This window comes from Phalacrocorax carbo, chromosome 1 (assembly GCF_963921805.1).
Source record: "Phalacrocorax carbo chromosome 1, bPhaCar2.1, whole genome shotgun sequence".
Classification (NCBI taxonomy): domain Eukaryota; kingdom Metazoa; phylum Chordata; class Aves; order Suliformes; family Phalacrocoracidae; genus Phalacrocorax; species Phalacrocorax carbo.
In genome coordinates, this window is record NC_087513.1 from 121846039 (window position 1) to 121872037 (window position 25999).

The following is a 25999-nucleotide window of genomic DNA, read 5'->3' on the forward strand; positions in this document are numbered from 1 at the left end:
GCTGAATTCAGCCAGATGTGTGAAACAATCCATCAGATTTGGAATGAGCTGTTGGACTGATTAAACACAAATGTAATTAGCTCTTTCTCTTTTGCTTGATGCTTATCGTTTAAAATGATGAGGAAGCAGGAGAGAGCTATACTGAAAAACTACTGTATTACACTTGTGAAAAATGCACGGTTGTTCTGATTATGGACTGCTCTGTCGCTGTAATATTGAGCAACCGATAAGGAACTTTACCATCAGCAAAGCTAAATAAGAAGAACCTAGTCATTGTGTCTTAGCAGTTTGCTTATTGCTGTGAAAACACAAAGTGCTTGTATTTATTTATAAAGGATCTAGAGTGCACTACGGGCTCCTGTGACTAAAGGAGCTGTCCTCCAGCGTAATTTAAACTTCCTTGCTCATTCGTAACCACAACCACAAGGTTAAACTGACCTTCTCTGTTCTTCTGACTTTCATCCCTGAAAAATGCACCCAACGCCCACCCCTGCCAAAACTAAGGATGTTCCCTTCACATCAGTTTTAAGGCCAATCCAGAACCCTCTCCCAGGTATGTGACTAAGTCTTAGTCACGTAAACAGAAGTTTTTAATCTTGAATAAGCCAGTATATGCCCTCCCGTCTCTCAGCAAATGACATATTTCTCTCTTTAAAACTATATCTTAGTGGTATGAAAATTAACATATCAGCCTCAATCCTTCTCGATGACACTGCAAACACCCAAACCAAAAGAATGAAAAACTTGAAGGAGATACATTGTTCTCAGACCACTACAACAGAGAAGCAAAACATTGCATGAGATGTCAAAGCAGGCCTCATGAAGGGAGCCAAGGGCTCCAAAGAGAAGGCTCTGTCCTCTCTGCTCCTTGAGTGTCCAGGATCTTCCGGCATGTTGTCCCCTGGGAAATACCAATTCAGGAACATCTGACCCAGTGCAGATTTTTTGACTGTGATTGGCAGTAGAGAAAGGTGAAAGAAGCTCAGAAAATGAGATTTTTAAATTAGGGATTTGGCAAGCACTGCTCTGGTTTCGTACTTTTGAAACACTGTGCTATAGGACTAGCATCAGAAGTTCACTAATAAATCAGTCCACTGGCGTCCTATTCCCACATAACAGGACTGAGCTGCAACCAAAAGCTAGGTACTGATGGAGACTAAGCCCGGAACAGAAGTTGAATATATGCGTATACATCGCATATATACCCTTAGAGAAGAAGCTACTGTACTGGCTGCACTGACATGTCTTATCTAATGGCTGTCATACAGAAAGAGGAAATATAGCCATTACAAACAGGCACATATTAGTTATTTTCAGGCCCTGTGATGTAAGGCCTTTTTTCAGGCACTATCATAGTAAGTTTCTCTTTCTTGGGTTTCTTTTTCCTCTAGAAGGAAAAGAAACTTAGCAAGTGCTGCAAAGCACAGTCAATCAATGCCTGGACTGTGTCCAACTTACTCAAGTACATGAGAAGGCATGGGAGAAATGGGTTGATTATTAAAAAGTCAAGCCTTATAGAAAGTGAAGGAAAAATATCAGCAGCTATTTTAGATGTTCTTCTTCCTTACTTTCAGTCCTTTAACCTGATTGTTTAAAGGCATGTTAAACTAAGTGTGAAATTATTTATCACTTGCATTACACTGTCAATTTAGTGTCAATAGGAAATTCATTCCATCAGAGGCAAGATCTTCATGGGTTTTTAGAATAATCTGCAGCAAAAGCATAATCCATCATCATTCAGAGTGGTGAAGAAATTAAAAAAAAAAATTGGGAAGGCAACTTGAAATGCCAAATGCCTATGTTAGCAATCTCTGGTCTATGACTTACAATTAAACATCTGAATGTAAATGGTAATGAAACATCTCCAAGCACGTCTGTCTCCTTAGAAGGTACTGCATATATGTCACCTCGTGTAGGAGACCACAAAAGGTGTTCACAGCACCAACCTTACCCTGTTCCGCTAGACTTACTCTCTTAACATGTGCAATATGATTGTTTTTCATTCCTTTTCTCTCTGGTGCCAATTTCATAGTTAAAGCAATTAAGGCTACACCAGGTGGGACAGCAGGGACCATTTGAAAAACATAGTCTAGCTATACATGATGCAATATGTCCCTTTATCAGCTTCAACCCTGGTATCAAAGGGGACAGATAAGGCAGAAGACAAATCATGGTCCTGCGTCTTCGCTTCTCAGCTGTGAGCTCACAGCTGAGTTTTGGGCTACATTTAGAGAATCCACCTCCTCTTGGCAATTTCTCATTCTTGCTCCATCCCTCACCTTGCCTGCTAAGGTGTTACTGCACTGTGCACTAGCACGGCCGTCTTGAACTAGCTACCCCAAGGGGTAAGAGCATCAAGATGAGGTCATGCAGGCTTCTGCACAGGCTGCCACCAGAGTATAATGCTGAGGACTGGCATTTTTATTATGAGCAGTGTATTAGAAGCCCATGCTAGTGCATCTTCACTGCTGCTGTTACCAGTGCTAGCAAGCATAGATGTGCTATCCCTTTGTTTCACTATGTAGATAGATTCTTTCCACATCTCCCTTCCTCCCACTGGCCCTTCCATAATGCAGTAGGATTTTGTCACACTCTAACATATTTTTCTCCCCATCATCACAGGGAGTGGTGGCGCTGAAGCATAGTGTGACACCATCTGTTTAGCAATCCCAGACTTGTTTCCAATAGCCCACCTGAAATGCATGGTTACTCCCAGCCTTTCCTTCTGCGGGAGCACTAGCTGAGCAAGCCACCTTGCTTCTTTCTGGTGTCAGCAACCACAGCCTCCCTAAGCACATCAGTAGTCTTGTTTCACAGCCGACACCTACAGAGTTTCTGTCAACTTCCACAGACCCAAGATTTCACCCAGGATATCCCTGCTTCCCCCACAAATTATTGCATGAGCACACATGTAATCCCAAGGTGGGCAATAGGACTGGTTAGTGCAGGATCCCTCTGTGGCCACACCAGCTTTCTCCAGGCCCAAGCCAGACTGCGTGCACTGCAGTGATGTAGCCAAGTCTTGCATAGCACGGTCGAGGGCAGCGACAGCAGAGCAAATTTTGCCAATCAGCAGCTGGATGTAGCTCTCCCATTAATGGGATGGGGGAGGTGGGGGGGGGTGGAAGATGAGGGCTCTGGAGTTGCTACAACAGTGCCTCAGGAAAACATGCAATGTGTAGAGTAGTGCTAACTGAGAGCAAGAGCTCCCCAGTTATTCAGCCCAAGCAGTGTAAAATAAACCCTAGGGACATATAATACGGCCTTTGCTAGGAAAGAAAATTAAAAGATCAAGAACAACAAATATGCTAAATATCTTCTACAGATTCCCCCCCCAGCCTGGCAAAGTGCAGTGCCAGACTGACCCACTAACCACAGCCCAACAAATCTCCAAGCGCTGGGCACCAATTCATTTAGAAAAGCGAGTGCTCCTTGTTTAGGACCAAATATCCTTTTTTCCCATTAATGCTCTGTTGTTGGCTCCATCTTTTGCCATCATACACCATGAAAAGCAAGCAGAAAAAAATAAACCTCAATGAAAAGTCAATAGCATGATATGCTAATTAGCAAGTGTTGCTGAGAGTGTTAGCCCCACATAATAACTACTGACCCTTTTGGGTATATTTTCAAATGCTCTTTCCTTTTTGGTGTTGGCTTGTTCTGTAGCTTTGGATTAAGCAGTTGCCTTAAAGCCTTCATTTTAAAGCATGCGTTGCACTCACCCATCTGGCAACTTTATGTTGTATAATACAAGGGAGCGCACAGTATGTGGCATAAATTACAGACAAGAAGAATGCAACAGCACAGCGTGGAGGGTAAATTAAAGCAAGCATTCTTCATGGCCCGTAGCAGAGAAGGACAGAACAGTTTTGCATCATAAATACAGGAAAAACATGTGTTTTAAAATGAGAAGTTAAAAAAAAATAAATAAAAAAGATAAGCCCTCGGAGGCAGGCAGCCTGTTCCAAGTGGCAGCAGCAGCCATGCAAGACCACATAAAGGAATAAAGAAAGGGATAATGGGAGATAACAAGAGGTAACAGATTGCAGTAGGAGGACAAAGAAAGAAACCAAATGCTGAGATGGAGCAAGCCCCAGTGGACTTTTAAAAACAAGAGTGCAAATTGAAAATGAAAGGAGCAGAATGCACACACAGATCTGAGGATGGAAACCATTCTGGTCTTTTTTTGCGGTATGAGCGTATGTAATGCACACCGCTTGTTAGTAACATAGCACTTAACATCAAAGGGTTCATAAATGGTATCTACTGACCGTGGTCTGGTGAACTCAGCATAGCCCCAGGACCCTTGAGTTTCTGCTCTGAATATCCAGAAATGATGACCATCCTATGCCACTCTGTAGCCTCTGTACCATTGTGTGAGCACGTAGATACAAGCTTGTGCGTGTGCGTGCATGCACACACGCACACACAGGGGAGGAGTGGGACAAACTGGGTTCCTAAGCAAACTCTGCTTGCTAGCACATACCAAAGCATTTACTCTGTGCCTGACCTGTCCAGTTCTGGGTATCCTACTTGCTGTTGTAGGCAAAGGCCTCATCCTGGCTGGATGCAGGATCCTTCCTAGAGGGCTTTGCTGTCACCAGGCGGTTAGGACAGGTGAGGTTTGCAGCACACCAGAGCAAGGGGCATGGTGCAGAGGGTGATGTGGTGGCATGGAGCTGTGGCACTGCACACCCTGCTTTCTCCTGCTCAGCACTGAGCTTGTAAAGGTGGGACAAGTGCAGCCTCTGCACATGTGAGCTTCCGCAGCAGCTTACGCCAACCTAGGGCAGGGCTGTTGCTCTTCCACTGTCCCGCCATGGCCCTTCCCTCGTGCCAGCATTGGTGCCCATATTGGTGCACTGTGAGTCACTTCAGGGAGCTAATCATGCTAAACCAAATGTCCCCAGAAAAGGTGATTATTTTCAGATCGGTCCTACTCTTCTTGCCGGGTCGCAGTTACTCAAGCCGTGAGCCAGCTTAAGCCACTGAACGGGCAATCGGAGGAGGTATGGGACTGTGGCAGCTTTAGTTTAGGTGAGGTTAAGCTACCATGGAACGGTACGCTGGCTCTGTTTTCCTTTCCCACCCTGAGTTGTTTTTGTCAATTTAGAGTATGTTTTTCTCAAGGCAGGGAGTGTTTCCCATTATGTGTTTGTGCATTGCCTAGCAAGTTGGAACCCTGATCTGAGGTGGAAACTTGAGGCCCCACCATAGTACAAATAATAAATGTAACACAGTGGAGAACAGATGCATTCACATATGGTGTATTATAATTCAGACAAATAAAAATTCTTATGTTGTATGTTAAAATCATTCTATATGTGCCACAGTTAGCATAAAAGCTAAAAACAAAAACAAAACCTTGAGGAGTCAAGACATCTAAGAGTACATACCCTACTTCTTCATCCACAAACATAGACTCCTCTGTGCCTCTGTGCCCATCCTCATCACCAAGGAAATCATCATGCAACAGTGTCCTGCAACTTTAGCATTGCCCTGGTTTTGCGGTCTTTTTTTTTTAAAAAAAAACACATTAATTTCAGAATTCCTTTCCACTCTAAGCAGGCATCTCCCTAGCCAGCTGGCCCCTTGACTGCACATAAACACATGTGGGCCTATACATAAAGTGTCTACAACTTCTTCATTTTGCATAACTCCAGAAGAGCACACAATTTTTTTTCTTTTCAAGGATGTGGTCCCTAATGCAGCATCATCCCAGGGCAGCCTTGGTTTCATTCCCGCTGGACTGGGAATCAAGATCATTGTGATGAAGGGTATTTTTTCCTACACTGTGCTGGCATTGGTAATGACAGCAGCAACAGCTATTTGCAAAGAGGAAAGTTATTTGTGGCAACATCCAGAATATAGTACTATTTAACTCTTTTGGAAGAGGAACCTTCAGGTAAAAGAAAGAATGAATTTTTAGAGAGTTATAACTACATAGTAATTCTAAGCTGAATTATTAAGGTAAGTCAGGATCTCATAGGCTGAGAGAGGTGGAAAAAATTCTTAAAGCATGTCATCAGTATTTTTTTTTTAGATCAGACAAATTCATACTTTGCTATGTTAATCTTCAGAAAATTCATTCTGTACATAATAAGTAAATGTTGTAATTTCTGGAAGGTTGCTTTTTATGTTTCAAAAATAATTGAAAGGTTTAATTCCTGTTTTAAGCACCAAATTCACATCAGGCTATAAAGTCACGAGCTTTGCCTCCATGATAATTAACATTCATAAATATAGACTTAGCAAGGCTGCTTCAAAAGGATGATGCATTTCAGGAATACAAATTTGCATATACAAACTGGATACACCAAACCCAGCATTTCTGACTTCTCAATGCTAAGGTTTACCAGTTTGCATCCTTGCATTAATCAATGAAACACTAAGAAAAAAAGTGCTTTGGACAATTGCCAGAAGTACATCACAAAGAAGCACAAATCAAGGCACTAGTTCCCTATGCCAAGCATTCATTAGTAACTAATGTTAAATTGAAGTGAACCTTTTTACAACCAAGAAAAATAGGCAATCCTGGAAATTGTTTTACTAGCAGCTCTTTATCCCACTTTTCCTTTCCTTGGCAACTAGAGGAAACAGTCTAAGCAACACATTTGGCACTAAAGATCTTATATAGTTTCCACTTTATTAATGGATTTGAAAAATGTGCAAAAAATAAAATACATAGATAAGATGCACAGTGCCAAGCAAAAGTCATCACTCCCCACAGGCTGTTTCCCAGAAGTAGTACATTTATTTAACAGGGTTTTGTGATTGGCTTCTTTAGACACAAAAATTAATATTGCTACATCAGTCTCAGCTATCTGCTCAAGAAATTCGTTCTAGCACTTAGATGTCAAACGCTGTTCGTACAGAGGATCACAATGGACTTAAGCATTGGTGCTAGCAACCTGACAATAAGATAGAGCTGAAAAACATCTAGTATTTCTGCATTCAAGCCAAACTGGTTCTTGCCAATGCAGTGAAAATCTGTGGGATTAAGTTGTTGAAAAAGAAGAGGGCCAGATTCTCTCTAGCCAGTGTATGAACTGAAAAGTTTATTTAGGTTGGTGGAGCAGTGCCAGTTTACAACAGCTAAGGATCTGATCCTCACAATCTTTTCCCTTTTAAAACAGTCAGAATTAACCAAAATATATTCTTTAGTCCTCAGCTACTGGTTGCCTGAGGAAGTATTTGGAAAGGATTCTTGACCAAAGTGTGAACATCTCAAAAACTAACTTCTGGACACATATTTGAAGTATTATTAGAATTGCTGAACATCCTACATAATACGAGCATGTCCTGCATCCTATGTGAAAAACTATGTAGCCTGCAACTTTCTGGTACTTCTGCAACAACTGCTCAAGGGGATTTGATTTTGGGTAAGAATAGCCAATGAATTAAATTGTATGATGTTAATTGCTATATAATACTGTATATCATCACTTCTACAGTGGCTATATGCCATATCCATGGTATTACAGTAAGAATCACCCAGATTAATGAATAATGAACTCTGATGAAACCAAGCAAAGTGCAGAGATGATAGAACCAGCAAATGCAGAGACAATGGAACCAGAACTGGCTTCAGCATGCCACAATCCAACACCACACACCACCTCTTCTGCCCTGGAGGACTCTTATGACAGATGGAGCCCAAAGTCATGGACTAAATGAACTCAACGAACATTTTAGAGGAATGTCCCATAGACTAAGGGAATGATATCTGTGTGTATATATATCAAAAGACAGGAAAAGTGGTGGTGATTATTTGGAATGTATTGGAAAGTATGGGACCTGGGTATGACATAGACAATATAGAATAAAGGGTGGATACAAAAGGACTGTTGTGGTTTAACCCGGCAGGCAGCTGAGCACCACACAGCCACGTTCAGACACCCCCACAGGGGGGTGGGGGGGAGAGAGTTGGAAAAAAAAAAGGTAAAGTTCGTGGCTTGAGATAAAGACAGTTTAATAGGACAGAAAAGGAAGGGAAAATAACAACAACAACAACAATGATAAAAATAATATACAAAATAAGTGATGCGCAATGCAATTGCTCACCACCCACTGACCGATGCTCAGCCAGTTCCCAAGAAGTGGTCACCACCCCGCAGCCAACTCCCCCTAGATTATGTACTGAGCATGACGCCACATGGTATGGAATATCCCTTTGGCCAGTTTGGGTCAGCTGTCCCGCCTGTGCCCCATCCCAGCTTCTTGCTGGCAGGGCACGAGAAGCTGAAAAGTCCTTGACTAGTGTAAGCACTACTTAGTACCAACTAAGTAGCTAGTTACTTAACTAGTAAGATGTTGATAACATCAGTGTGTTATCATCATCATTCTCATACTAAAACGGAAACAGCACTATACCAGTCACTAGGAAGAAAATTAACTCTTTCCCAGCTGAACCCTATCCCAGGACACCAGTAAAGCAGTTATCATGCACTATTGGAAGTGCTAGCACGCTATGCTAGATTTATTTTTCTGGATTCTAGTGTGTAAATACTGGCAACTTTACCTCAGCAGAGGACTGCAGGTTCACCAAAGTCTGCAGTCTATCTGAGTCTTAGCTCTGCTTAATGTGGGGAACACCATGGTCAGCACTTTGAGCCTCCGTAGTCTCCACGAGCACCATGTCAGTTCAAATGACAGTGAACATCTGACTGAAGGCCAGCAGAAATCCACCTCCTTACTTCAGCGGGATTCCTTATGGAGAGCAGACTTGAGCAGGCCTGCCCAATATTGCTTTCTCCCTCTGTCTCCCCACAGTAAATAGTGGGATGGATTAATGAGAAGCCAGGGTGGAAAAAAAGCAGATGGTAGTCTGCTATGCAATTCCCTGGCCCAGCTACTCTTCCCATATCATAGAACAAGGTAAGATAATTGATGTATGGCCAAGGGGAACACCAAAACAGATGTACTTCTGAGACATGGCTCCTGACCTAGGTCTCTGCTTTCCTTTCCAGCAAGACATACTCAATAGCATGGTGGGTGCTGGTGGTAGTCTTTTATGCTGCTTAGTTCCTCCAGAACCATACATCAGCTCTTACTTACCTCTGTGTACAGCTCCATTCTCTTTTCTTCATGTTTCTCTGCACTACTGTTTGGATATCCGTACTCTTGCAGTGAAGACTATCACTACCCACTTGTCACTCCCTTCTCTGATTTCTTCACAACTATCTTTCTACAGTGAGAAGAACATAGTGTCTTGTGGGCTCCAGCTCCCATCCAGCTGGCTTTATCCTTTTTTAATTCTATTTCTCTAATGATCTTATCTTCCCCGCTCTAATCTTGGGGCACTTTTTTGGACTTAATCACCATGAGAAAAAGCAACAATAAAACCTTCTCCATCCCATTTCTTCCATTTGCACACAGTCGGCAGAGTTGCTCAGTGCTTGGGATCTGGTTCATTTGGTGAACTCCTAATGACTCACTAGGAGTACATGCCGCAACCCTCTGAAGTCATCTTAGCCACGTGCTGACATGCTCCAGCCCTGCATAGCTGGTGAGGTCTCACGGGACTGCAGCGGATGAGTCCACGGTCAAGGAGTCAGCAGCACAGTGATAGCTAGAAGGAGCCGTGGTTTGGTGGGATCTTCTTCCCTGAGGCTCTCTGGGTGGCAGCAGCTGGCTGGGCACTAAGCAGCCCCACTGGCCCTGGGGTTGCACTTCATTTTACATCTGTGTGTGCAAAGGCAGAGTCAGTCTGTCTGTGAGCAGAAGAGCAAAGAGCCTGAACACGTACCCGTGCAGAGGGCAGGAGGAGAAGGGGGTGTGTATGGGGAGGAGCTGTTTGAAAAAAAAGCTCATAACCATGGTTATGTGTTCATACACATGTGGATCTGTAGGAGAAGAGAGAGACCAACTTGTTCACTGGAAGTGATAGAAAAGTTTTGTGATTTTGATTTTGACAGTTTTTCTGAAGATAGCTCACTGCTTCTTGAGCAGTTCACAGAGTAGCTGAATTATTTCTTTTCCAGGGCAGCACTTTGAGAAAAGCCTTTCTGTGAATTTTTATGGTATTTTTCTACTCGCTGTGGTATTCACAGATGTTAAGGGAGGTGGGAGTGAACAGGGCCTCTAAATCCATAATCACTGTATGCAGTTACATTAATGAATGTCACCATTGATACGTACTGTATGTTATGTAACCAACCAAGCATTACCCAAACGCAGAGCATTTTTATATGACCCATCAGAGCTATAAGGAGACATTTTGGTGCTGGGAGTATGTCCTCCACTCCCCATTCCAGCCAGCATTTTCGCAATGCCAAAGCTCCTATGGCCACCACTACTGCCTGCAGGTCTTCATCTTGGGTTGCAATGACAGCAACAAGAGCTGGTACTGGTCTGTGCATTTCCCCAGCTCAAAGTGCCCCTTTTGCCCTGCTGTGCCTCTCCTGTCCATGAAAGCCCTGCACCCTAGTGTAAACTGAGTCTTCCCTCTCCTGGGAATGAGTCCTTGGTCTTGTGTTGCAGCCTATCTGACTTGAACAAGTTGCTTTTGCATGTGCTGCTTGTGTGGCAGAAGACAACTGAAGTATCTTCCAGAGATGAACAATCAGCCTTTACCACTGCAGTCAAGGGGAGATTTGCCAATAGCTGTAAAAAGATGGGGCTCAAACCCTCATTTGAAAGACAGATGAATAAAAAATGCAACAGACATTGCTGCTGAAAATAGATAATTTCTAATTCCCACAGCTCTCGCTTTGTGGTTTAAAATGAGCCTTTCTGCATTAAGACTACAGTTCAAACCAACAAAATTAAAAAAACAAATGTTCTTTCTGAATGTTGTTTCAATTACATTTCTATGAGTGTACATACTTTTGATGTGTGAATTTTCCCATTAGATTCAGATTACTTTGGTTTGGACACCATCGATGAGGCATACCCTGTACAGTGGCAGTGGGATTAGACCTCTCATTTTTAGATCCAAGGGACCAAAGGAAATGAGTCAGCAAATTGGCAAGGTCCTGTCTGATTGCAAAACTGCTGAGCATTATCAGTCCCTGGGATTTAATACCTATCCCTGTGCCTTGCAGCTCCAGATCAGTCTGCTAAATATTCCTGGTTTCAGGGTCATGAATAAGCAGGTAACTTCTATTATGCATGCTACTCCAGTACAGGGCTTCTTGCATGGCCCATATATGCATTTTAAGGATTGACTGTTAGTCATTATTCAGAATATATATTACTCCTGTGATCAAATCAGCTGCTGCCCAGAAGCATTAAATTTATGTAATGGATTGATGTGGCCAGGAACAAAGATTGCCCTGGCCACAGAGAAGCTTGTGGAGGAAATCAGAAAAACATAACTTGGAGGACTAAGATTTGGGATAGCCTTTCAAAAAGAAGCAAATCATCTTACTCTTTTCAGGGTAGAATAGAACTCGACCCATTTATGAAAAGGGCTCTTTGTACCACCTGTGGCTAGACTCAATAGTTCAGGAGTTTTCTTCCACTTCTATGTTCCCTGGCTTCCACCTTATGTGTGCTTTAAGCCTTCTTTGTGCAGCAAGGAACAGAAAACAGGCTAAGATGGACTAACCATCTATTTTGCTTCTTTTCTTCACGCTCGCTTCTAATGTTCTTTATCTGCTATGGGCAGCAAGTGTGAGCCATTTTGAAAAAATAAAATGTCAATATGGAAAAAATACAATTTCTCAGGGACAGTGTAAAGAGCAGGAACACAAAGTTAAGTCTCAACAGCAATGTGTGTTCCTAAATTAGTCTTGAAAAAGTGCATTTCATCTAGATAAAATGCATTAGAAGTTACAGATCTTAGTATTATTTATTACTCTCCCCTGTCAAGTACATACTGCTTTGCTGACTGTAGAATATGGTTAGGTAAGGAAGATAAGTTTGCTCTAAGGAAGTCACAGTAATTGCCCCTGTATTTCCAGTCAACCACTCTCCAGTTTTTGGTGTCCAACCTCTCCCATTATATTATGGCTAAATGAGGTTGCACATCTGTTCCTCTGGGATTTTGCTGCTGATTTGGGTTGGAACGGGATTTCATCACAGGAATGCCCACAGCCTAGCAACTAATAATGACTAGACAGCCTGTGTGTCTGGGGCTTTCACCCACCCTGGCTCTGAGGGAGTTAAAAATTTGTATACAAAGAAACAAAAAGAGTTGCTTAAAATTTGATTTCCAGTGCAAATCATCATTTACCATATGGTAAGGTATTTATCCCAACTACATGTTGTTCCGTAAATCATAGGGGTTTGCAGGGGGTGGTGGGGAAGGAAGGGGGTTGTTTTGATTTTGAAGTTCTGTGCCACAAACCATCTTTGTAAATTGCTGCCATTGCAATGGCTGTGAACCAGTTTGCTGTGTAAGTCGGATTGGAACAAGCCACCAGAAGCACTGCCCTTTTTCCTCACCTCCCCACACCCTTGCTGTGTGGACGGCAAATGCAATCGTCCTTCAAAGGTGGGCTGGACACTGGGACCTTTCATGCACAGCACCTCCTTACCTGATTTGCAAGCAGACAAGACCTGTCAAACAAGGCACAGGACAGAAAGATAGACAGCTAACACTAGCATTTTCAACTTTGTTACTGCTTTCTGCTTTCAGTGCTGAAAAGCAAGTTTGCCTTGCAATAGTTAGGCAACTGAGGTTGCCAGAAAGGCAAATATCCAATATACACCCACTGGCCACCTCTATGGGGGTTTATGTTGTTGTTTGTCATTTATTTCTGTGGCTGGTACTAATTTTCAGTTTGTCATCCTTTGACTCATAGAAATTCTTCCTCTTCAAAAAGGATGCATCTCCCTGCCGACCACGGAAAAAATGTGGCATGCAATTCAATCCTTTCCTGATAGGACCGGAGACGAGGAGAGGGCAAGTTAGAACACCATGATGAGGAAGTTCTGTCATTTCCAGAAGGAAGCATGATTCACCATGCAGAGCATTTTTGGGAGCCTGAATCAGAGCTGTCGAGGAAGTCAGTTCTTGGACAGCTTAATGTTTAGTTTAACTATGACTTTACCGGTGAAATGTGTGCCTCTCCCCACAGCCAGTGGGTACAGCAAAATCAGATTACATGCCACTGAGAAGCAGGCAAGAAGCTTGCCAAGGAAGTGGCTTTCAAATGTTTTGGATAAAATGAGAAGTGCCCCAGCAAATTTGTCCTTAAATGTCATTGCAAAGCAGAGCCCTCCTAAAGCAGATTTAAGGGAGAAATATTTTCTCACACTTTTCCTGAGCACAGTGCAGGCAAGGGGAGGGACCTGCGGGATAGCCATAGGAAACCTGCAAGGGGAGGGCCATGCAGTGAGCTGCAACGGGGCTCCTTCCCAAAAGGTCTGGAATTAGTGCACTAGTGGAGAGATGGCTTCATTAGTCATGGCACAGACCTGCCTAGTAAAGCTAGCCACAGAGAGAATAGTTTATGTGTTAGCTGCCAACAGGCTGCAGGGTAAATTCAAGTTGTTAGTTTTAATCGCCTATTGTACCCTAAAAGGATCACGATTTGATTAATGTAGTCTCTCCCCTCTCTGTCCCCCACCCCCTCCCTCTCATACACACATGCCATATTTCAGGAAACAAGATTAGACCGGAGCGTCTTCCCTGGCTCTTTTGCCGCCCCACCTTTCTTTCTCCCCCAGAGGAAAGACAAAGACTTATTGCCAAAGTGCTATATGTCTGGGAAGGGTCCTCAGTTTGGGAACTCGGCATATTCCTGGTCTACCACAGGTCTGAAGTGCTGTCAGTTTTGGAGCAGGTGGACAACAATGCCTTTTCTTCCCAGACGTAGTTTAATAAAGTGGGAGGAAAGAAGAAAATCTATGTTATTATATGTGATGATTAGCAGACTGTTGATTTGTTTGTGTCTCCAGGGGAACGTGTATATCAATGGGGTCGAGTAGAGGGAACCAGCTGTTAAGATATTTACTGTACAGAAGTATACACAAGCACCCAAAGCGTAGTGCGGGAGGGCGGCGTTCATGGCCTGTACTTTTAAACAAATAGAAACCATCCTTCATACTTGCTCTTTGCACTCTGCTGCACAGCAATTTACATTTCTGTCCTCGCGGATAAGGAACGACTGAGTATCGGGGAGAGGCAGAGTTCCTATAGGATGTCAGAGGAGAATGGGATACACGGAGCGTGCCTACGCATCCTTCGAAGACGTCACTCTATCTGGGAGCCAAAAGGTAAGGGAGTGGGTTTGCTGACTATGACACACAGTGGGAGGAGATCTGAGACACAAAGGAGTCATGGGTGTGAACCAGGAAACAAGCCTGTGCCCACCCAGCTTTTTTGTTTGCTTGAGGAGGATGTAAAATATGCTTACACCAGTTGTGCTCCAGCTCCAGTGCTAATTGTTAACAATAAAAGGTCACCAGAAAACAATTGCTGGGAACCAGAATTACACAAGGGGCCTGGGTAATGTGATCACTCCTTCGCGGGAGAATGCCATCCCGCAGGGGAGCGGGGTACGGGGCAGTCCTCGGGAGTGACTTGCCAGGTCAGATGAGGAAGGGAGGTGCGCACTTGTGTCAGTCAAACCTCCCCCCACCAGCTCCCCACTCCCAGATGGACACACACGCACCAGGCAGTCTCTTTCGAGCTTATTTAGTCCTTACTTTAGAGTTTAAATGTAAGGTGAACTGCTCTTCTTTTTCCTATTATCCTGGGAGAAAAATATAGTCTTTGAATTCCCTTCCTATGGCAGAGCTGGGGCTTTGAGGGGGAGTGCTGGTAGGTTGGCACAGCAGGAACGAGGGCGAGGGCTGCCGTCTGGGGGAGGGCTGGGGTGAGCTGAAAGGCTGCTAGCATAGCCCAAGGGAAAAAGAGGGAGATACCTTTCAAAGTATCTTACTTCCTCCCAGAATACGTCCATACTTCATGGGTGTGAGTACTGCTCAGGAAGAAATTTCTAAGTCAGCATTAAATTTATCTGCATGAGCATCAGTAACACCAGCAAGGGCTGAAAAGTCCTGCCAGCATGCTGGCTAAGTACTTTGGCAACCACTCTTACGTCAGCTCTGTGCTGTTATGGCTCTCTGGTCTACTTGCATATGTCTACTTGTATGGTCATCACACCATGGGCTTCTCTCTGGTCATCTTGCTACTTTAACCTTCAGGACTGAGCAAAATTAAAGGCTGTCTGAAGCAATGAGGGGTGCCTTCAGGCCATGTCCATGCTAAGGAACAGCCTGACTGTCAGACAGAAGCTGAATCCAGGCTATTCAGCAGTCAGCAGCAGGTACAGCTACAAAAAGGCTAACCCTGTGTGGAGGTGGAGGCACTCTGGAGCACCCTGTGACTAAGCAGCCTCAGACCCTGCCTGCCCTACCTCCAGTCCAGGTCCACACAAGTGCAGTTATTCCTAGATGGTCCAAAGACAGTTATTTATCTTTTCCTATACCTTGGCCTCTGAGATGTTGTGTGTTTATCTCTTCCACCTGCACCTGAAGTCCTGGACCTTGAGCTTTCTGTAGCTGCATCCATCCAGAACAGTGTTTGTGCTGCCCCCACAAACACTCCCCTCAGCCACCACAAACTCCCTTTCAACTCTTCATATCCAACTCCTGTAACCAGACTTTATAGTCAGGGGGAGAGAACATGGATCATGGGACAGATACATGTGAAATGCAGTCATTAGGGGACAGTGCACAACTGTTTTCCCTTTTTCTAGGGACTGCACACGCCTGATCTGCCCCTGTGCAAATCTGAAGCTGTTCTCTTTGGTGATGGGGCTCCAGTTTGTTAAAAAAAGCCACTGCCAAAAAACAGTTTCCCAAAACTCCACCAAGTCTAGAGACAGTAGTAAGTATGCAATGCTTTGCAAAGAAAGGAGCAGATGACCAAGTAGATGCTCCATAGATGTTCAGTACAGGTAAGTTTCTCAAGAAAGCCACAGGATTAGTATGCAGTATAGCAAGACGTGGAGTAAGAAGCTCTCAAGCAGCTGAAGGACACTGTGAGACAGGTTAGATGATTTATGTGAGAACTTGCTGAATTCTCAGTCCTTCCCACATGCTGTTCCTTCATGTGAAGGATTTTGCTCTCTGCAGGCAAGGAAAGCTCAATGAGTGCCAAGGCGCATCATCTTGTCCTGTGTGGCTGTGGGGAGCAAAAAAGGGGAAGCTAAATTGTCTGGCTGAGATGAAAGCAAGATTAGTTTGGGGCCAGGTTCTCGCTGAAACACCGTAATTGTAAAAAGTGGAGGCAAGAGGCCTATAGTTCCCTGTGAAGGGGTGCCATGTATGTGCTAGAGACTGCTGAAGCACGTCTGGAGTCCTGTGGATGCTACATGCAGGCCATACAGTTTGGGGGCTGTGGTGTGCCCAGTACCAGCGCTAGAAGTGTAACTCAAGAGCCAGAAGACTCTAGGTGACACTGATATTTTGACCCTCCATGAATATGGCCCCATTGGGTTTGGTTTGGTTACAGCATGTAAGAAAGGTGCAGTTAATGTGGGGAGGGTCCAGAGCATTGTAGCAGTCACCACAGCTAGAGAAAACATCACCTGTGGGGTGAAGACTGGACAAACTGTATTTGCTTACTGTAAAGAAAGGAGGTGGAGGGGACCATAAGAATGCCTTTAAATATCTAAAGGGTTACTGCAAATAGCAGGTGAATTCATGTCTGTTAGCTTGTGGTGAGCTGGAAAGGTAGGGAGAAGCTTAAACTGGAATGGGGGGGGTGTGTTCTTATCAGACACCAAGGGAAAAAACCCCAACCTTTATGATAGTAAGATTATGAAGCCCTGTAATGGATCGCTGGAGAAATTCTGGAGTCTCCAGCACTGGATGCCTTTAAGAGTAGGAAAACAGCAGCTAGGAAGGGCAAGGACGTAGCTGATGCTACCATGGATAACCACCTGAGTTCTTTTCAGGTATTACGCAAGTACAACAGTGAAGAAGAGGAAAAAAACATTTTTCCAAATTGTCCCTCATTCATTCCCATTTCTGCATGTGTCACTTGTCATTCCAACTGCATTAAAATGCACAAAATCTTTCCTCTGTTAACATAAGACTGTATAGTAAAACCCATGAGTTAGGAAAAAGTAGACCTTGTGAAAACAGAGGATGTAAAAAGTTTGTACTTTTATCATGATGACCAAATCCTCCTTTTTCCTAGAGGAGGTCTGATTTTGTTCATTTGCTCTTAGCAAGCAGAATTAGTGGTTACTGTTTTCTATAAAACAGAGGTCCCATTACTGGGAAAAAAAAATCATTTTACAGCATTCAGTGTTCAGCCTATGGAGTTTAAAAACTGTATGAGGAGTTTTACTCTTTGAAACATTTACTTTTTGGTGAACTATGAAGATGAGTCTTAATGCCCAGATTTTTTAATCAATAAAAACCCTCAAATGTCTTTGTCAGCAGGGTAGTGAAACTGAAGCCAAAATGCCACTAAACAAAAGATAAAATCTTGGATGAAATGCCCTAGCTTTTACTGGCATTTGTGAGAAGTGCTGCCGCTGAATACAGAGGTATGAGTAAAAAGTGAGTCCTGCCACCATGTCTTACCAATGGGTACTCTGAGTGAAATGGGTCCTAAATAGGCCAGTTAAAGTAGTGCAGTGTTTGCTGGGTGCACTGGGGCTTTTAGCACATACCTTTGATAAGATGATCTTTACGACAGTAAGTGTAGATACTTATTGTTATACTTAAGGTTGAATTCCGGCTTTTGTCCTAAATCCTACCTCCTTCTTTCTGCTACACGCTTAGATGCTCAAAACTTTTGGAAGCAATTCCTTTTGTGATTACAATTGTCAGGTTTGCTGTTAGCACTTCTGTGGTAAAAGAATCCATGTTATATTGAATAACTTTTTTCCTTTTTAATTATTTGGATATCCATTAGCTGTAGTTTGGAATGCAGTCCTGGCATAGCTTGGAACTAACAAACTAGGCAATATGAAAGAGACCTGTGAAACAAAATCAGGCTTCAGATGACAACTGGATCTGTAAGGATCCACTACTCACATCACTTTTTATGGGCTCGAGGGCCACGGTTGCAATAGAGAACTCAGTGAGCGAGCTAAAATTGGAAGAAAAAAACTCCATGGTTCAGAATGTTAAAAGCACTGATATCCTGGAAAGTGCTAATGTGACTGTGGATTTGAAATCTCACACTTCCTTGTCCCAGAGGGCCATGAGCATGTATGTGCTCTGGTGACCCTTAGGTGTGGTCCAAATAAATTATGCCCCATTCTGATGGTGTTCACAGATCCTACAGTCTCAGCTACCTTTATGTCAGGGGACTCGGGACAAATTATTGGAAGCACGATGATTGAACATGGCTTGAAATAATGAAGGGGGAAGGTACGCCTGTTCAGATTTGGGTTTTCAGGGTTTTTTTTGTCCTACTATGAGCAGGTATTATAGTCTATGCTCTCCAAAAGCAGCCCTAGCCTTCAAGCAGTGACTGAAGAAAAGCCCCTTCAGTACCTGTGGAGCTGGACTTTCAGCAAAGGGCAGGCATCCCCCAAGCAGCAGAAAGATCAGCAAGAGCCCCACAGCCAGACTTGTGCAAAAACAGCCCCATGTAGAAAAAAATAATTCCTAGAATGTGAAGGTTTTCAATATCATACAGAGCCTGAAATATAGTCCTAACTTTCCAAGAGACAAGATTTCAGGAGCCTGAAGGAAAACAAATTGCTAGATTGGTAGCAACCATGCTCTACATTGTAAGCAGTTACTGTAAGATAAGTGTCTTTACTAGGAAGGGGGGGGTTAAGGATTGCAAAATTTATCTAACATATAAATGTGTGTAAGCATCTATATCTCAGTGTTACCTGTAAGTGGAAAGCAGCCTAACCAAATTCCCTTCCTCGGGGCATAGCTTGCCAAGTGTACTGCCTGTCCCATCACATGTGCAAATCTTGATCATCAAACAAGAACTTTCTCTGGCTGGAAAGCAGTAACTTGTATTGCAAAGCATACCAGCGTATGTCAGCAGTATTACTCCCTTGGCACTGCTCCTCCCTGTTAATTGTAGAGTAGAAAACGTTCTTCAGGCTTTTCCTCTAACTACCCCAGTGTGAGAGCCAGAAACCATGGACATTTGTGTGGAGGGAATTTGGCAGCTGAAATGCATGGAAGCCTGGCTCTGGCATGAGCATTTCCAAGAGCAGCATCTGGACCCCTGGTTAACTTCCTGACTGATCTCCTGCCTCAGACAGGAGGCCAACCACGATAAGTGCGCTAAACATAAAGGGGAGGGCTGAGCAGAGGCTTGGACATTTCTTATAGTTTTAAAAATAGCAGAGCAAATCCAAAGCACATTGGCAGACCGCATGTAACTTCAAAACCCAATTGGAAAGTGCTTCCTCCTGATGATTGTATTGCAGATTATTCCCTGGGTTGATTTTCTGCCTGTCCCAGCAGCAAAGCCGCAGCTGCAACCTCACTTACACAATGGGAGAATTCGGAGCTCAAACACGAGTGCATTTCTGGTGCATAGCGAACAGCTTCTTGGCTCGATTTACAGGGGCATCTGTGTCAAAACTACTGTGATGTTTGCAAAGTCCATCAGCGATTTGGCTGTATGGGGAGAGACAGTAGTTTTGTATGCGCCATTTTCCTTGTTCCTCCATTCAAAGAAACTTTATACTGGCTTTCCAAAACAAAACAAAAAAAGGTCCTGGTTAGGTTACCCCTCAGCTGAGCATATGTATGCGTACATATGTGTGTGGGGGAGTGTGCACATACGTGTGTATAGGAAAGACTTTCTTTCAGTGGAGAATGGGAGTTCATTCTGTGCTGACTCATAGGCTACAGATGACTGCAAAGTTGTTAGGTTCTTCTTTCACCCAAACAAAACCAGCTTCCTGACTGTTTGACTCATTCATTGGTGGGTGTTTAGACTACAACATAAATTAACATTGCTACCTGTCCATCGACCTGCCTAGGGATAGTTCTGTGTAGAAGGAGAAGCCGAAACACTAAAGCAAAGGGTCTAAAGCAGGTGGCAGTATGTTATCCCAGTATCCCACTCCTGAATAGGGCTCGTACATCCCAGCCCACGGGTGGCCTTCACTACCACAGTGCCTGAGCATTCATGCGTGAAAACGTGACAAGGCTTCTGCAACTTGTCTGGGACCAGGGTCAATCACTTTTCCTGCACACCAACACTCCATACATACAGAGAAGAAAACATGCAAGTACTTGCAAACTGTATAAACACCATCTAGCACACCCTTTATAGGAAAATCACCCACTACTTTGTTGCTTCACCATTTCTCTTTTCATCACAGAGAAGACTGACATTTCTGAATAATAAATACAAAGTATTCTGCAAGTGGGAAATAAATGGCATCAGATAAAAACTCTTGGTTGAACAATGGATTTCTCTTGTCCTTCTGCTGCTGTTTCTTTCCATTACCATTTTCACCCTGTCATTACAGTCTAAAGGTGAGGAGAAGAACAGAAGAATAACAAAAAACCAAATGCTGTTATCCAGGATGTACATGGAATCCTGAGACTCCTCAGCACAAGTACAAACAAAGTTGATTTCCTGCCATGACAAGGTAGCAAAGAGGTGTGCCAGAAGAGGAAACAACCTTTTTACAAAAAGAACCTTGTCAAAGACAACTTTATTACCAGACACAAAAGCAAAGAACTTAAAAAAAAAAAAGTCAGATGCAGGATAGAAGGATGAAGTCAGGACTTAAAAGCATTCCTCCAAAATGTGGCAAATAGATTCTGAATTCTGATCATGTCTGGAGCATCGGCAGGTGACTAATTCATCTGCAGCATGGAAAGAAGACTTCTTAACACTGTCCATACACAGGACATACCACTACTTATAGGAAACGCTAGCATACTTCAGTCACTCGGCAATTCTCACCAGGCCGCGAAGGTATGCTAATCATGCTCTTATTAACAGAGTTTTTGATACTTCTGCTCTGCAGTAAGCAACAAAGCTTTTGTGTCTCAGAGAGACGCCCCCCCTTACAGATGTTGTGCAAAGAGTGAGACTGTAATATCTTAAATTTTATTCCAGGTTTGTCTGATAGGTGGGCGGCTATACTTAGAGGCCAATCTCTGTGCTTTTCCATCAAACTGTCTAGACATATTTGCAAGCACTGCTTTACCTTAAAGAGGAAAGGGTATGTCATATATTACATAATAATGGGTTATTTTTATTTGTAATGCATTAAGAGGCTGTTTTCAATCAGAATTCATTTGATATGAGGGTATGTTCTGGACAATAAATGGAAAAAGTGGAGCATATCCTTTTTTTTCTTTTTTCACACAGCAGACAATACCCATACTTTCCATACAGACAGGAAATGGCTTAGGTTCGTATATAGAAATACAGTGTATTTTATATGCATACATAATGTATTGATTTATTTAAAACCTATCACTGTATAATTGGTTGAAGCTGCAAAGTTGATATACACCTATGTAAATACTTTAGTACAGCCCAGAAAAGACAAATGTGGAAACTTAAGAGACATTCCTTCCCATCAGAATCTGAAGACGTGATGTGCTTGGTGTGAGGGTCATGTGCCATTCAGCAGTCGCTCAGAGCCACCAGATCTGCTCTGTTCAACATACGAGTATCATAACTGATGGTCCCACTTGGCTCCCACAAAGTCGTCTCAAAGGTGTATCTTCTTACCTCCTCTTCATTGCACCACTCCTAACAGGGTACCAGTTCTTTGTTCTTACTGGCACTGCAACCAGCAGAGCTGGGTCCAGCGCCCAATTTGTCTTAGGGCTGGGGGGTCCCCACTCCCATTTCCCCTGGCTACCTGGCACCTCTTCTGACTGGGGATGACCACTGTCCTCTTCTGTACTGAGATCTGGAGAAGATGCCCTGCATTTCTTAGGAGTGGGGCATCTCCATAGCAGAGCAGTCTTCTGCAGGGCCACATGCTGCCCATGGCCACACTTTCCCTGGTGGAACGATACGTAAAATCGCTTTCATGTGAGGGTGACTGTTCCCAGGCAGCAGCTCATTCTGGGTTTTTTTTTTGGGGGGGGGAGGGAGGTGGTTAGTTTTTTGGTTTTTTTCCTCTACCTTTCTCTCTCTGCACCTGCAGTTTCCTGACGACAGGGACGTTAGCATGGTGGTGAGCTGCTCCCTCTTGCTGGAGTCCAGGCCACATAATCAGTTAAAGAACCTCTGCTTTACCAGAACTGTTCTGCAGTTTAACAGAACTAAGTCACTTTTTTGACTCTAGCTTCTTGCAAAAGATATTTGGATTGTTTTAAGATGATTTGCCACTAGGCTAAGAGACCGATGGTTAGGAAGGCTAGGACTTATGTGTTTAAACCTGTGTTCATTTCAAATTGGATGAATTCCTGCTCACCAGACTATGATCCACAGTCAGGCATTATGATCAGATTATTTAATACATTAGCAAAAGTTAATTTGATGGACACAGTCACCAGCTGGACTGTGATCTGATAAGGCTGTCTCAGAGAAGACTCAGTAATAGGCCAGAAAAAATATATTTGTTTCTTTCAGATCTGTTTCTGTAAACAGATCTGTGTTTACTTTATTCCAAAGGGCTTTTTTCTCATGTGCTACCAACATGTAATCTTTCACTTGACTTAGTATGTTTTGGTTTCTGTTTGTTTGCTTGTTTTCACATATGCTAAAACCCTTAATAGAATTCTTCAGTCTTGTCATTCATTTCATGCAGATAGCAAACTTCTCCAGGGCTTCTTTTTAGATTTCTCAAGTCCCACATGGCCTTCTGCTCTTTTGAATACATTTTTCCCCAACCCTTTTTTAATGAAGGAAGGAAAAATGCAGAGAGAAGACTAGGCTACTTCCAATTGCAACCATTAATGGCCACGGTAGGCAGAGTTTCACAAATCCGGTTCCAGATAAGAAAATAAATCTCTCTCTCTACCGTCAAGCTGTGGCGTAAGTACAGGAATACTCTCTAAGCCGTAAAAGTTGAACTTGGAGTGAGGAGAGCTCCAGCCGTCACCTTGCATATTTCATTTGTTACAGGCCATCTGTGTGCACCATCAGGGATCTCAGGAAAATATTACTCAGCTGTCTTTTATCTCTGTCTAGTCTAGCTGGAGCGTGGGTAGCAGAACACAAAGAAGCAGGTTGCTAACTTCAGTCTGACGATAAAAGATGCTGGTAACCTAATAGAAGCAAATGTTTTGTATTGATTAATAATACAGAGCTATAACCCGCTGAATCTGCTGCACATGGAGGACAGTTTAGACAACAAATAATGAGTTTCTTCCTTCCTAATAAGCTCTTTATTACTTGTTGAAGTGGAATGTGAGAGTAGAAAGTAAAGCTCAGGTATCAAAAAGAAGTGGTGATGACGGGTTGCGGGGGGTGACCTGTGAAAACAGTGGAAATCAAATCAATTAGGCCTGTCAGCTGGAAAACATCATGGGGAATTAACACTTGTTTTTCTGGATTTCTGCGGCCTGAGCAAAAGTGCACAAAAAATGTATTCAGGTAACAAAGAAAGTACTGTATGAAAATTACAGCTTAACTAAAAGGAAAAAAAGGATTATGTAAGACTTACATCTACTAGCAAATGAAATAAGTAAATAAGATAAAACTTTAAAAACAGCAATACACTTTTAACCTTCAGAAGAAAATGCATCTGCACAGCAACAGTGGACAGAGGTGAAGGTACTGCCTCTGTAAACTCTAGGGCTCATAAAGAGTAGAAACTGGCAGGGCGCTGCTGAAAGCAGTGAGATTTTGCCTGGTTGCCGTGAAACTGAAATTACAGCTGGTGGCATAAATTGAAGAGGCATGCAAAAAATCCAGGGAATATTTGGATCATGGGGCTACAAAGGAGGGAAACCTTGGGGGCAGAAGCATTCAGGAGTCTTTGGATCTCAACCTCATTTCCAGTTTATTTTGTTTTCTCTCACTTCAAGGTTGAACTATACTGAAAGACCCTTCCCTCTACTGCAAAAAACGTCAGGCTTTTTCACACTCCAGGAGAGCAAAGATGGTGCCAGGGCAGCTACAACCACAGCTTCTACTGGATCAGTGCCTGACTGAGGAAAGCAGGAATTCAGGACTACGGTCTCCAAGGCCTCTGACTAAACTCATTAAATCTTGGACACAAATATTAGGCGGTGAGATGCATTGGCCTGATTCCCTCTTCCCCTGACTCTGGCAGGCACCAGGGAGTGCCCCCCAGCCCCTGCCCCTGGGGATGCCAGAGGCAACGGCCCCAGGAAGAAGGCAGGGGTGCTCTCCTGCATCCACCTGGACTATGCAGAGCACAGACCAGGTTACCAAAAGCAGGGGCTTGAGGTTACCTGCACAGAAATTCAAAGCCCAGGCTGCCAGAAAGGCTGATTTCAAGGGTGCTTTTTATCACTTGGTTATTGCTTGGTTAACTCGTGCAGGTTCTGCTGAAAAACCTCCAAAGACCCAAGAAATAGTGTAGAAATAAGCAATAGGATCAAAATGTTTAATCAACTTTCACCTATACTAAAAAAGATGGGGCTAGTGAATTACTTCTTTATCTTTTGAATTTGTATGCACCATTACTGATTTGTAAGTGCTGTGCTTTGGTGCAAAGTGGCTGAGGTAGCATGCGAAGCCTGACTGGATTCCAGAACAACAAAAGCAATTGTTCTTCCCCTGTTCTTGTGTTTTATGTACCGGCTACGCATACACATTCTTGGCACACACCACAGTTTTTACAGTGCACAATTTTTAATGCAATTAGCAAAAGAAACAATTTCAAATGACAGGAATAAATTAAAGGAATGGCTTGAAGGTACAATCACAAACGGCTTAGTACTTTTTATTCAGAGGGAAGGACCTCAGGAAAAATATTTCTTCTGACTGTCTAGCAGCTTTTGAATCACTCTGTCCAGCGTTTCAAGTGTCTTGGCCATCCCTAGCTGTAGTTTGAATTATTTTATTTGTATAACTGTGTATAAGCTTTCTCTTTTTTTGGCTATACTTGGGTGAAATAATAGAAGAGGGAAGTGTTGTTTAATTTTTCCTATGTTATTCCAGACATCAAAAAAACCTGGTCACCCCTGCTTTCACATATTTTATTTTACAGTGAAGTTGGGATATTAAGTCAACCAACGTACACATTTATTTCAATGCAAGTAAAGTATAACAAAGCAAGGGCTAACTTGTGGCCCTTTACAGATCAGTGGTAGGGAAGGTGTGGAAAGCGAGCTGGAGCTCCCCTGCTCACCCCCGTTAACACATGCATGTTTCCTTAAGGAAGTGGTGATTACACCTTGTTGTTGGCAGTGCAAAGCTTAGTAAATCTTTACATTTTTCACTATGGAAGAAGGGAATTTCCTCTTACTTCTGCGGGCAGCCAGCCAGTGAAAGGTGATGGGAAATACATGACATCCTGTTCTGCTTACCTTTCATCTTTCCTGTTCACAGACACATTTTGAGCCTGACATGCAGGTGTAATTTAAAACAGGTTGATGCCATGCACAGCTCAGCAGATGCACGCAAAATTAGTACCTGCTGTGAATCAGAGTACACTGGCTTTTATGAAACAGCCAGGCATTTGAGAATTTTCTCTTGTAACTGCAATAATATCAACATAAAAACAAAATGGATCATGTGGCTTTCACTAACATAGATCGGCTCAACGGCTAACACTTTTCTCAGCAGTACTTCAAGTAATGTAATGCTAACTGTTCATGCCGATGTTTTTCAGGTAAGTTAATAGTATTGCACTGGTGCATTTCACACTTTAAAAAAAAACAAACCAGACAAACCTTTTCCTATATTTCCTGGGCATGCTACTCATGTAGGCAGCAATGCTGCATCTGCATCCTCCAGCTGGCCACTGTTGTGCACCGGGCTGGGGCTGGAAGGGGCTGGTGCACTGGTTGTCCTCCTTTGCCATGGTCTTTAAGAGGTGTCTCTGAGGAGGATGCAGCTCTCCAGTCTACTCATTGGAGGCACATAAGTGGCATGCCTAATGCAGCTGCCATACCTTCTCTTCCCTAATGGAGCAAAATAGAAGAGGGAGATGCAGGCAGGAGGTGCTTGCTCTGCAAGCTACCTGGTCCTGCCCTGCTGTGAGTCATG

General features: G+C 43.3%; 1 long non-coding RNA gene across 3 annotated transcripts in view; it reads left to right on the forward strand.

Annotated features, from left to right (window-relative positions):
- LOC135317109 (uncharacterized) overlaps window positions 1-25999 on the forward strand; it is a 122863-nt gene that overhangs the window by 92885 nt on the left and 3979 nt on the right. For 2 of the 3 annotated variants that reach the window (XR_010376228.1, XR_010376229.1), the window contains one exon: window positions 23848-24051. The exons of the other annotated variant lie outside the window; for it this stretch is intronic. This is a non-coding gene — a long non-coding RNA (uncharacterized LOC135317109). The remainder of the gene's footprint in view (window positions 1-23847; window positions 24052-25999) is intronic. 3 annotated transcript variants of the gene reach the window in all.